The sequence below is a fragment of the Alligator mississippiensis genome, chromosome 3 (assembly GCF_030867095.1).
Source record: "Alligator mississippiensis isolate rAllMis1 chromosome 3, rAllMis1, whole genome shotgun sequence".
NCBI classification, from domain to species: Eukaryota; Metazoa; Chordata; order Crocodylia; family Alligatoridae; genus Alligator; species Alligator mississippiensis.
In genome coordinates this window covers 106,666,247-106,679,876 of record NC_081826.1, presented here as the reverse complement: position 1 = coordinate 106,679,876, position 13,630 = coordinate 106,666,247, and positions in this window count along the sequence as shown.

Here is a 13,630-nt window from a genome sequence, read left to right as displayed (position 1 = left end):
CTGAGCTGAGACAGCCCAGCCCTGCTCCTGGGGCTGTAAGTGCGGGGTGAGGAGGTGGGGAAAGGTGGGACCAGCACTGAACTTCAGTTGAGGTTTGCCTGGCTGGAGCTGGAGGGGGCGGAGATGGGAATGGAACCTGCCCTGCCTCACCCCCCGCAGCTATTATGGCTGGAGTCGGGATGGGCCTGAGAGGTGAGGGAGATCTGTTCCACCCCACCCCCTCCACTCAGACCAGACAAAGCAGAGATGGGGAAAGGAGCAGCACGAGCTACCAGCTTGCCCAGACCAATTAGGAAGGGGGGAGGATGTGGGGAATGGAGTTCCCTTGCATCACAGGCCCAGTCCAGTTCCCCCCAGTATCCCAGCTGGTGTAGCTGGGGGGAGGGGGGCATGAGTCAGGGGAAGTCTGTCCTATACCCACCCCCCTCCAGCTGCAGCCAGGCAGCAAACCCCAGCCTGCAGCTCAGTAAGGGGGTGGGGAGGGGAGGTAGCTCAACAGCATCCCTGGAGGCTTCTGGAGCACACCTACCTGCTGGCCAGGGTGATTCATGCAGGCTTCAGCTCCCCCACCAGGTTGAGTGGGGCTCTGACTCATGGCACATTGTATAAAGTGCCATGAGTTAGAGAGCAGCCAAGGTATGTCTGTCAGCACTCAAATTGTTGCTTTGCTGAATTGGAGCCTAGATCACCCCTTCTTGTCTCTGTTGCCTGAAGGCCAGACATTCCTTCTTGTGTGCCTTAGTGCTAAAAGGGGATTTTACCCTGTTATTGTTTTGATGCTGACAATTTCTTCTCATAGCTTCTTCTCACTAGCTTATTGGTATTACAGATAGCAAGGTTTAGTTCTAAAGGTGTTTCAGAAGCCACCTAATTTTTTAGCAGCCTCATTACATAGGCTACTGTAAGTGAAAATGGCCTTCTTTCAACTTCAAGATAATTTGGAATGAAATTGTATGTGTAGTTACTTAACTTTTTAAAATGATGAATACTTGCATTGATATTATTTAATTTTTAGACTGCAAAAATAGGATCTGTATAGCCATGGTATATTTAAAATTATATTAAGGTAATTCACCAATGTATGGTTATGACTAGGTTGCATCTTTACCATATCCACATTAAAAAGTGTTTGGATTGGTAGTCCCATTAAATTCCATTGGCTTTCCTGTTAACTTATTTATAATAGAAATAATCCTGAATAGAAACTGTCAAAACAGAACAGTGGGGGTAGCGTACATCTAACAAAGACACTGTTTTGGATAGAGATGAGTGCATAATGGGGAAACAGGCAGACAAGGTTCCATGGGTGAATCTGATATCTTTTATTAGACCAACCCAAATAGTTGGAGAATAGTTATTAAGCAAGCTTTCGGGTTCAAAAACCCTTCGTCAGGCTAAGGAAGTTTCAGCAGTTGGGGGGAAACAGATGTTTGTTGTAATTTAAAAAGGAATATTGATTTGGGTATCCTTGCTTATTTATATTTACTTTCCCATTAATAGCTGATGGCTGAAGATGAGTACTTGAAATAAAAACAGCATTTTTAGACCTGAATGTTTATTGAAATCAAGTGAATATTGATTTTTTTCTTTGATTGTGAAATTTGTTCATTCTGCTTTATTTTATTCAACCAGAATGGAATAACCAAGTTGTTTGTGTAGGAAGCCCTTCATTTAAATTGCCAGTACTTGCAAAGAAAGCCTCATTCATGATTGCTCTGTAGCTCAAGAATTATTTCCTAAAGAATCTGGGTATGAGTTTGAATAATCGGTAAGTTCACATTGGTTTTTGTTACTATGCTGGTAGTTGTTTTGCTGTCTAGATGAAGACAGTTTAGAAACAAAAGAGATATGACAAATGCTACAGGTCATCTGTAGATGTTTTGTTTCTCTAAGATTAATCTTAAGGAGACACAAAAATGCAATCGATTTTACAAAAATTAAGGTCAGAAGAGTCCACTATATCATGCTTCAAGCAGGGGTTTGGACTAGATGATCTTTAGAGGTCCCTTCCAGTCCTGCTTCTCTATGGGCATTTATAGATATGCTTTGGGAGTGGGAGGGCTGGAGGGTGGGGTGGGGTGGGGAGAGAGCGGTTTAATTAGAGCAGCTCTGAGAGCCTCTCTAATTAAAGCACCCATGGTGGCACGTGTATCAGCACCCCTGTGCTGAAAAATGGCAGCAGGGGCACTTTAATTAAATCTCATTCAATGGGATTTAGTTAAAGCACTCCCGCTGCCATTTTTCTGCATGGAGATGCTGATACATGTGATGCTGGAGTCTGCTGGAACATGATAATTACCACAGTCCATCGTACTCGATTAATCAATTCTGTTCTGATACACAGTATTACAGCATGTTGGAGCAGCCTCTCTGCACTTCTGTAGGTGCCCTATGTCTCTGTTTAAAATGATTTCCTGAACGATATGAGCCATTAAGTATCACCCAAACCTGTGAGAGACAGATAATAAGGTAAAAAAGAAAAATCTCAATATATATCATACTTCGAACATTCCTGTTGCTGTTATTATACGAACAACTGCTCCTGTGATGCTTATTTCAGGTGGGATTTTTCTTAAGGGAAGTTTTTTGTTTTGGCTGCAGTGGTAGGGAAATGTATTTATGCTGAGACACTGGGGCATGAAGAGCTCTTCACAGCACTGCTGCTGAGGCAGATTTGAGAGAGAAGTGATGGGCATACTCATTAAATGTTGATACATAGTTGGAGAATGTCTGGATACTTACAAGCTCAGATCCACTTGCACATGTCCTGGTGCTTTTTCAGATCTTTCACATACTCCAATTACTTCCCAAGTGCCATCCTTTCTGTTGTGTGATACTTTGGTATTGATTTATATAGAGAGAGAGAGATAGCAAAAGGATGAATTGGTATAAGTAGCTAAAATGTATCCAACTTTGATTTCTGCTACATTTAAACAAATGTGTTAAAGAGATCAAAGAATTCCACTATGCTTTCAAAAGCAACAGTTAAAAAGAGAGATGCTAATAACTTGACAGTCATTACAGAACCAACAAAGAATGCCCTTACAGATGGATCCAGTGCCTGTGAGATGTGCATAGCATTCTTGATAAAATAATGTTGATGCAAGTCTATAGTCAGAATCGTTGGCCATAAAAATCAGTAATGATACTAATTCAATAGTCTTGTGACTAAGCCACAAGAAAAAAATTCTACTCTATGGTTTCACAGTTATTTTTCAGACTAAGACACCAGTCGTGAAAAGAGTTAAATATGGTGTTTCGATTTAAATACATAATTTCACTGAACTCCAAGACTATTTGCATGCTTGAAGTAAAGTGTGAGTAAATTGTTGTAAGACTTAAATATTTAGTTGTATCAGTATATCTTTTTCCAAAATTATAACAATTGTCTGATGTGATGACTTGAAATATGTTGTTTCAGTACATAGTCTGTACTTCGGAGTTTAACAAAAAAGTGTATTTGAACACTGGCTCATTACATCTTTTAATGTGAAATTGCTAAATGTATGTGACTAAAAGTGTTTTCAATAAGTTGTGCTGCCAGCTGGTATTCTATAGCCAGTTTTCGCCCAATGAGACTTTTATTGAAAAACTACAAATGTGAAATCCCCCTCATCAGGTTCATGTGAAGAATGAAAGCTCTCACTCTAAATTAAAGGACTCCTCTCTATATAAATGACTGAAAAACTGTAGCAGCTTACTTGTTCTGGGTGTTTAGACAATTCTCTAGAGGATAAACTTCAATATCCTGGGGATGGTTGCTTCCCACAAATTCTGTCTTGCCTCTTTTCTCTGACTCTAGCTGCTACCATATGTAGTCAGACTAAGTAGAATAAAGTAAGCCTCTAATATTTTGTATGGGGAAAAAAATGAGTATGTGATGCACAGAGGTGGCACTTTATGGATCCACTGAAATCAGTTTTCCCTGTATCAGAACAGCAGATTCAAAACCCAAGTGACTGAGTAAAAAGAAGGTATCTTTAAGATATGCAGTGTAAAATACGAATCCACAAGTTCAATGCTGAACAAAGTTGATTAAGAAAATAATTTTCAAAGATCCATCTCACTTTTGTAAATTTTCCATGATTGTATGACAACAGAAAATGATCAAACAAAAACAAACATGTGCAACTGGTTCAGTTCAGGACAGAAATGTGGCTTTCTACTGTACATATGTTACAAAATATGATTGCACTTGCCTTTTGGTCTCCTAGGTCCTCTCACTGGGGATTCTGCTGGCTTCCCTAAATTATGTTGGCATACAATGGTGGACTTTCTGAAGTTAGTTTCCCTTTGAGGGGGTTTAAGATGCCCCACTGCGCTGTGTTATGCTCCTTCCATTTCACTTCTTCATTGTAAGCAGTAGGGGAAAGCAAGTGGCAATATTGCCCAAGTATACCCATTCATGCTGCTAAAGTGAGCTTTCATTCACAGTATTTTGCACAAAAGTACATAATATAATGCTTCCTCTCATTTCTTACAACCTTTGAGAAATAGTGAAATAGTTAATAAATTAAATGTTGATTTTTATCATCATCATGTATTGTAGGCAGCCTCTACTGAGATGAATGAGGTATTTCACAGTTCTGAAAGCTATTTCTTAAAGTTTGTAGGGATAAGTCATTGATCAGCTACTAGGTCATGCTTCTGAGGCTATTGCAGCAGCCATACCAACTACAGAATCTAATTTAATGTAATTCAATTTATTTTATTTTATTTTATTTTATACTTGAGATTCCAAAGGATAATACAGAAGTCGGGCACCGGTGATAAAATAATACATGGTGGCCGAATCTGAGCCTCTTGTACATTGCTTTGGTGTTATCGCAGGGGGAAAAAATTGTTATTCAAAACTATCTTTAGGGAGCCCAGAACAAAAGTCCTCATTGCCTGGAATGGCTTGGGTACTGATTTAGGATAAAGTTCTACAACAGGCAGCAGAGCTGACTTTACAGCATAGTTTTAACCGTACTAGTGACAAAACAGGGCTGACTAAAGTGAAACTCAACTGATTCAGACCAGGGACTGAAATTCAATCTCTCACTTCCCAGATGAGGTGTTAATTAGACTTGGTCTCTCTCTGTCTGCCCTGTTGGAGATGAACCTTTTTGTATAAGTAAACATACATTGAGCTAGAAACTTGAGTATCAATTTCCCATGTCACAAGTGAGTGCCAAATCAGGGAAGCAGTTTCAAATGCTTGGCCTCAATGAGGTACAATAAAAACTTGAGCCTTGATCTCTTGCTTACCAGATGAGGGGCTTAACTCCTGAGCTCGCTCATGCTCTTGCTTTCACTCTCTCTCAAATGGGAAATCCCACAAATCACTGTTTTTGACTTCTGGTCCCTCCATATCTCATTCTCTGTCTCTACTGCCTATAATTGTAGCCAAGTACTAGAAGGAAAGACAAATAATTCACAGACCCAGTCCTGGAAAGACTGTCCTCAAGAGACAAGCAGCACCCTGTGGATAAGTTTGTTGTAGATTTCAAAGAGAAGAGAGAGGCTTTGAAATAGACTGAACCTATTTGCCATTGGTCCCCAGCAGAATTGTTACAGCTGTATACAATGGTTCTGAGGTTCTCAGAAATTATTAGTAATTGACATTGTCTGAATACTCAACCTCAGGCAGTTTGAAAGGAACAGACTGTCAAAAATTTCACCTACCCTCTGAAAAATTGGTCCCTTTAATGGTACCTCCAAGTGGGGATGCAAACAGTGAGGTAAACAAACTGTGGTTTGTGTGTGTGTAAAATTAACTGAATATGCATTAAAAGAGTGAACCTTCTATTCTAATCATTTGCAATTCAGGTAAGAGTTACGAACTTTTGAAAATGTTATACATGTTGTTGCCCTGTGGGGTCAGGCCAACTCTCAGGATTTCAATATTGCGCTGTTAGACAGGAGGGTGTGACACAATTGCACATATACAAACACACAAATCAATTAGGTGCATACACACACACACACACACAACCAGCTTAGGCACATACACATCCAAACTAGCCTAGGCACATGCATACCTATCACCAATTCAAGCACATACACTATAAACCCCAAAAGTTAGACACAGATCACTAATTCATATATCATGCACACAATGACACACACACACTCACCAGTTCACACACATACAACTCACCTACACATACATACAGATAAGTTCCTAACTTGGATGATACAGTGTGTATGTGTGTGCTTGGGGTACCTGGGATACTTGGGGGAAGGTTCAGGTGAGAGAGAGAGAGAGCGCTAAGGTGTAGGGAGTGAAAGTTGCCAGAATCGGGATTAGAACTGGTGGACTACAGAGAAGCTGGCTGAGGATCTGAGGCTTGGTTTTACTTAAGATAGATTGTGGCTGGAAACTGAGGGAGACAGCTGAGATATCGGGGTGGGAGGGCAGATAAGTGGTGGCAAGGAGGAGACAGCCAGGAAAGAAACTGAGGCAGAAATCTGGTTGCTCGGGGGAAAGGAAAAGGCAGTGGGGATAAGACAGTGGCAAAGAAACAGGGGGTTTGGAGGCAGAGAGGAGCTCAGGACAGGTGTTGGAGGTGGCAGTGAGCCAGAAGCAGGAGAGGGAGAAATGAGGCAGAAGTTAGAGGGGCGAGGAGCAGAGATTGGAGCAGGGCCAAACCACAGAAAAGCAAAACCCAACTTAGGGGTCCAAATAACAGTTTTATTAAACAGACAACACACTACACAGCCCCATGAAGGTATTGGTTTGCGCGCGCACACACACACACTGGTAACAGGAGAAAGAGACTCAGTGGAAGGGCTGGAGTCTAGGTAGTGAAGAGAAGCAGAGTCCAGGTCCTTGGTTGAAGAGGGGGTGAGGGGTGATAGCTACCTATCCAGGCTGGAAGGGAATCCTTGTCCAATAGGTGTTGTCCAGAGGGGGGTCGCTGGCAGGGCCTCTGGGTGGATAGGTGGTGTGGCATGGTGCTGGTCCAGATGGAGAGGGTGTCCCACTGGGTCTGTCTTCACTGCCCCTTTTTATAGGGGCAGACCTTGTGTGACCCTAGTGACAGGAGACATGCCCAGGCAAGGGTCAGCCCTGGTGCACTGAGCATGTGTGCTCCATGCAGAGATGTGTAGTTTCGGGTGTCTGTAATGGTGGGGTACAATGGTAGAGTTGCTGGTTCTGCAGGGTCTTTTGTCTTTCAAATGCTGGGTTCTTGTCTCTGTTCCTGGGTGAGGTCCGTGGTTCCTGGATGAATCAATGCGAGAGGATGGCCTGGTCATTACAGGCCATTCAGTAGAGGCCTGCTACCATTGTATTTCAATCATTCCCAATCACTCTCATTCATCCAGGAACCAATTTACATGGGAGGGGTACATGAATCAAACAGTTGCAACACAGGGGATGCCTTTGCAGAGCACAGAAGATGGAGGCTTGACATACAAAATGGAAACTTGACATGACTTACGCTAACTTACATAGATAGGCCTAAAACAGTAATCACACAACTTAAAAGCAGTACAAACATAATAATTGTCACTTATAAAACAGTGGGTATCAATATCAAAATAGCAGGAAACTTATTTGCAAAGAGGGGAGAGAAAAATAAAATTTACTACCTAAAATAAAATGTTACACCTTATCTTACATCTTAGCTTACTTATACATATCTATAGGGAATGGAGAGGGAGAGAAAAAGTCAAAAATGGTTGGGGAAATGGAGGATGTGAATTTTAAAATAAATAAAAAAAGAAAAACTGGAGGTTTTGCTACAATGTTAGTGAAAATAATCTGAAAAATTAAGAATGTGATTTGCATTTGTGCCACATATTTTTACTCCCTTAGTTCATTTTCAAAGAGTTCAGGTTCTTTCATGCTAATGACAGCCAGAAATATGTATGTATACGTATATATGTGTATGTATGTGTATATATGTATGTATATGTGTATATATAGATGTGTACATGTGTGTGTGTGTGTATGTGTGTGTGTACAGGAGGGACAGTATTTCAGTCATAAGTTCTTACTTTCTTTAAACTATAAAGTCTTCAGTGGTACTCTTGTAGACATATTGTGAGAAATGGCGATATCAGCAGGTTCACCTAGAAACCTATCTGAATAAGCGGGAGAAGCTTGACAATGAGAACAAAGGTTGTTTAATCTGTCTGCCATATTTTATGGCAGACAGATTCTATCTTTAAAAAAAAAGAGCATGCCCAAAATATCTAGGTTAGAAATTCAATATTTATATAAAATTATATAGCAAAATCCCACTTTTAGCAAGCAAAGTAAACAAAAATACATTTAAAATCTCACTATTTAATCATAACTCTCTTATAAAACTATTGCATAGCTCAAGGGTCAGCAACCCCTAGCACACATGCCAGAGTGTATCACATGAAGGCATTTTGCTTGGCGCATGTGCCTCGATACAGACGGTGGGGAACGGGCCACCGGTGGGGAACAGGGCTCCTTGCATCTCCCCCACGGTCCACCCAAGACATGCATGCACCCATCACCAGCCAGCAATGAGCTGGACTGGGGCTTCACAGACCTTGGTGCAGTGACTTACAGCCTCCTGGCTGCCTGCCACAGCAAAACCAGGTTCTGGGCAGGCCCCTGCCACCCACCATGGAGCCTGGACTGCTTGCAGCAGGTAGCAGAGAGGCTGTAAGCTGCTGCACTGGGGCCTTTGGAGTCCCAGCCCAGCTTGTTGCTGGCGGCAGGTGCATATGTGCCTCTGGGTGGATGGTGAGGAAGGGCCCAGGCCTGCGCTGCTACAGCAGGGATCAGACCCCTTGTGGCTCCCCTGCCATCTGCCACTGACATACCAAAACCTTCCAAGCTGTGGCTGACGTATTTTTGGCACTCTGCCAAAAAACATGGCCAACCCCTGGCCTCATTTGTATTTAGTCCTGAGGAAAATGAAAACAAACATACAAAAAAGCACAGGAATACCCATACAAATATACTTCACTTTATATACATGAATGCCCCTTTACATTTCCTCTCTGATAGTATCATTAAATACATTACGTATTTAATCGCAGTCAGGTTTAAATATATTCAAGTTATTCACATGCAGAAAGTTAAGCAACTACTACATTTTTGCAGGGTCAGGAGCACTGGCTGATGTATCTCATTAGGTTAACCGGGAGTTACACTTCATCATTATGATGTTATATCTTGTAACGTTTAATGTGATTTTGGAGAGAGAGAGAGAGAGAGAGAGAGAGAGCAAATACAGGAGGAAGGTGAAAATTGAAAGTTAGGAGGTAAAACTTAAATTTAAGAATATTTATAATATTGAGGATTGGGTATAGATTATAGGAACCAGTGTATGGACTGTTGTTTAGATTAAGTGTAGTACCAGGTACTGCTATTATCCATAGTCTTCCAAGTTCTCTTTTTGATTAGATGAACAAATGCAATATACCATGCCTGGCTTCCCGTGATCTGCAACCTGGCAACAAATCTCTTGCATTTCAAAGCTTGTCTAACTTTATCCCAACTACATAGTTGGTCCAATAAAAGATATCACCCTAAGAAATCCCTACTTCTCTCTAAAAAATGTAACCATTTCATTTTTACCAAAATTTGTAAGGATAAGGATAGATTGCTTATTTTTATATGTAAGTTAATTGAGCCCACAAATATTAGATCCAGGTGTAGAACATAGAAGGTCCTTATTCTCCATCCTAGCTCTTAGTTTCATACTTCTGTCAAAGATTATACGCTATCTGTGTAAAGTAAGCAAGTCTACTGTCTACTTAGGAGTCTCCACAACAAAGCCAAAACAGCCAATGAAACTCAAGACAGATCTTTCAGCCAATAGAATTTTAATAGCCAACTTAAATCAGTCTGTTATATTGATGACTTGACTGACATAGGTTTCATAATAATCTTATAGCCAAAATAAGCTGACTTGAACTGATAATGCTATCAATAAAAAGCAAAATCTACACTAAAAAGTATTTGACCTATATTTTCCTTTTCTCTAAGTAGGCACATCTATTGAATATTTTATATAGCATTCTAAATAAAATCAAAACCATGCTGTCTTTCCCTGTTAAAACCTGAGCAATTCCATGAGATATAAAGAGAATATCACAGGAAAACTATGAATGAAAACGTACGTGCATTTCCTCAAGCTTTGCTCTAGAGTATCCCAGCGCATGTCAACTGTTACACTATTATTAATTCACAAATTAAATGTATAATAGCCTTAGTATATTAAATTCCCTTAAATGCCTGGCAAACATCACTCAATGGGGCCTCAAACTGTTCACCCAGAATCTGTGTCACCTCCTCTCTCAGTCTGTTGCATATAGATTCATAGATGTTAGGGTCAGAAGGGACCTCAATAGATCATCGAGTCCGACCCCCTGCATAAGCAAGAAAGAGTGCTGGGTTTAGATGACCCCAGCTAGATGCTTATCTAACCTCCTCTTGAAGACCCCCAGGGTAGGGGAGAGCACCACCTCCCTTGGGAGTCCGTTCCAGACCTTGGCCACTCTAACTGTGAAGAAGTTCTTCCTAATATCCAGTCTAAATCTGCTCTCTGGTAGCTTATGGCCATATGATGTGAGGGATATCTGTAGTACACATACATCCTGAGCAGTGCTGAGCTCTGGGTTCACCATGGTTTGAAAGGCTGCTGGGACCCAGACCAATGAAGTGTAGGTAAATCATGGGCCTTTTGGCTTTGGACTAATATCATGCATATCTAAGCAGGTGCAAAAGCAGTGTTTTAAAGTGTGTTTCTGGAGTATGTGCACTAAAAGTTGGAGCAGGTTGTAACTAAGTCTGTAGATGCCCTGTACACAAATTACTACACGTATGTTTATTTCAAGGTCAATGTTTTCCAAATTTGCCTCTCACTTCCACATGTTCAGGAAGAGCAGGGTCTGACAGTCAGACAGGGGGAAGGGGGTTGCAGTGGAAAAAAGTGTGTGTCTGTGTGGGGGTTGGGGGGGCAGAGAGCAAGATTATTTTCCATGCTGTGGCAGTGGGCAGGGGACAAATTCATGGCAAACCTCTAATAATTAAATTTTATACTTGGAAAATTATAACAAATGTATACATTTTTCATATATAGAATCTTACTGCAGGGTCATCTCATATTCGAGTAAATATGGTATATGCTTCTTTAAAACATACATTTCTAGTTGTAAGCTAAACTAGCTATAACACAGACTTTTTGCACTCACTGCCAGTGATTTTGTTTTCTTTCTTCTGTCTAACTGATAGCTATGTATGTATATGGTATCATGGTCCTCAATTCACAAAGCAAAGACTTTATTTTGTAGCCTTTATTCATGTGACTTTTTCTAATGAAGTCAATGGCTACTTCCAATGAGGGTGGCCAGGATTTGATTTAATGCTGGTTTATAAGGGACAAAATAGTTTTTATACCAAAACCAAGATCATTCTTGAATACTCTGCAAAAGCTAATGTAATCTAGTAGGGATGTGTTTAGTAATCTATTATAGGCCAATTGAACACAGTATCAAATTTCTACAAGGAGGTCAGAAAAGCAGTTCTGTCTCCTAACACATTCTCCCAATGTTTGTGTAAAGGGGTACTAGTTTCAGTTGAAATGGACCTTTTAAATTTTTAGGTGTTCTATTTGTCTATCCCTATATGTAAAACCAAGATTATAAATCTAAACAATGGTAAATTTCAGAAATAAAATTCTATTCAGTTTAGTGATTTTTGTTGGAAGCTAGTTGATAGTAAGAGATATTAAGTAATAAAAAAATTCAAGGGAAAAAATGGTGATACCACTCAAAATGTCTTATTACTTGAAGACTTGAATAAGAAGATGAGGGCAAATCTTTACCTTGAGTTCGCTGGTTTAAATGAGATTCACATTAAAGGCACCTAAAAATGACCCAAAGAAAGGGTTGGTTGTCAGTTCAGTTTCTACTTGACATGTATCCACATCATACCATAAGTGTCTTGACTGAAAATTATTACATTTCAGGCTGAATGGCCAATGATCAAGTTGTTAGGCCCCAGCTCAAGTCTGGGTTCGTGCCCAGTATGCAAAGGCCAATAAAGATACCAGGGGTGAAAGTATAAAAAAGATTTATTGCTAGCAATAAAAGGTGCAAGCGGAATAATTTCACAAGACAAGCACACACATATTTAATACTGAGCCCCTTATATACAAGAGGTTGAATCTTCATAAGCATCCTTGTTTGCTAATTGGTTATAAAGGAGTGACGCAAGGAGTTCTTTACTGAGCATGTCTCTATACCTGTGTTTTAGCTATGTATCTCATTAACATACATATATGTTTCATTAGCCTATATCTTCCCCACCTAGGGGTGTGATTTTTAGTATTTTAATGAGCTCTTTGTTCCAGTAACTCTGATTCTGTTTTTTGTTTTCAAGCTTCCTCTATCTAAGACTGTCTGCTCCTTATCATTGCAGATGGGCATTCGACACATAACATTCACTTTTGCTTAGGCTTTGCATAGTAGTTTCTAGGTCGAACCTTACAAAGTGAGCTGAGAGGATCTATTACTTCAGATCACGGAAAAGGCCTGCTAGCAGTACAGATATGAGAGAGTTAACATTGCTACTGTCACTGTTCTACCTGCTCTTTGCATACAGAGAGGACTCAAGACTTTAGGGCTGTCAGTTTTGTCACCTTTCAAAAGAAACAAATTCACTTAAAAAAGGCTGACAGTCCTAAAATTAAACCCAATGAATTTATTTTTATTTATTGACTGCAAAGAACACATACTGCTGTCACTCCATAATTCAGTGAATTACATTTACTTTGAGCTATTCACTTCAAATTTGAAAAGTTCAATATTGCCACATACAAAAGAAAATTTTAGAAGTGTTACGGTCAGCCATTGATCCTCCGAAAGTCTGCACGTTCATTGTACTGATGATATTTAATTAGAAGTGCTACTTTCTAATTCATACAATTGAATATCTGGCAAAAAAAAAAAATGTTTCTATACTCTTATTTCTCCTTTACATTTGTGCTTAGAGAGAAGATTCCAGTGATGTTATTACTGGAACTGGTTAACTAGTTTAAAACTATGGGAATCCAACTAGAAACCACAGGTCAGACTGTTGCCCTTATGAGGGAGCATGTGACATGCATTAGATGCCCTTTGTTCTTCAGTAACATTTAGGGACCAAGGTCCTTACATACCCAAAATGTACAAGGAAAAATGATGACCTGGTCCCATCAATAAAGATTGTAGATTGAATAAGGTCTTAGCACAGGGCCAACCCTGTTGGTATATTGCCTAACAGAGTGGGGGTCTGATCTACAGTTGAACCTTTTCAGGTCTTTCTCTCTACAAATAATGGCAACTGCCCAGCAGAAATGTAGTGGTGTGGTCCTTCCCCTCCTTCACACAACATGGGGATTACTTTACAGATGGAATATTTTCAGCTTTCCAGATTCAACCCCCCACCCCAATCAAAAGGAAGATTATATAGATAATCTTCCAGTAAAATGATTTTGTTTCAGACTTAGTATTAAAATTCTATTTTTTCAACAAATCTGTATGCTAGTAATTCCCTGCACACTTTCTTAGCTGCCATTTGGTGCCATGATTCCTCAGTGCAAATCACTGAGGTTAAAACAGAAGGTTTGAGAAGGATGAGTACTGCTTTTTCAGAGCTGAGGGAAGAATGTTG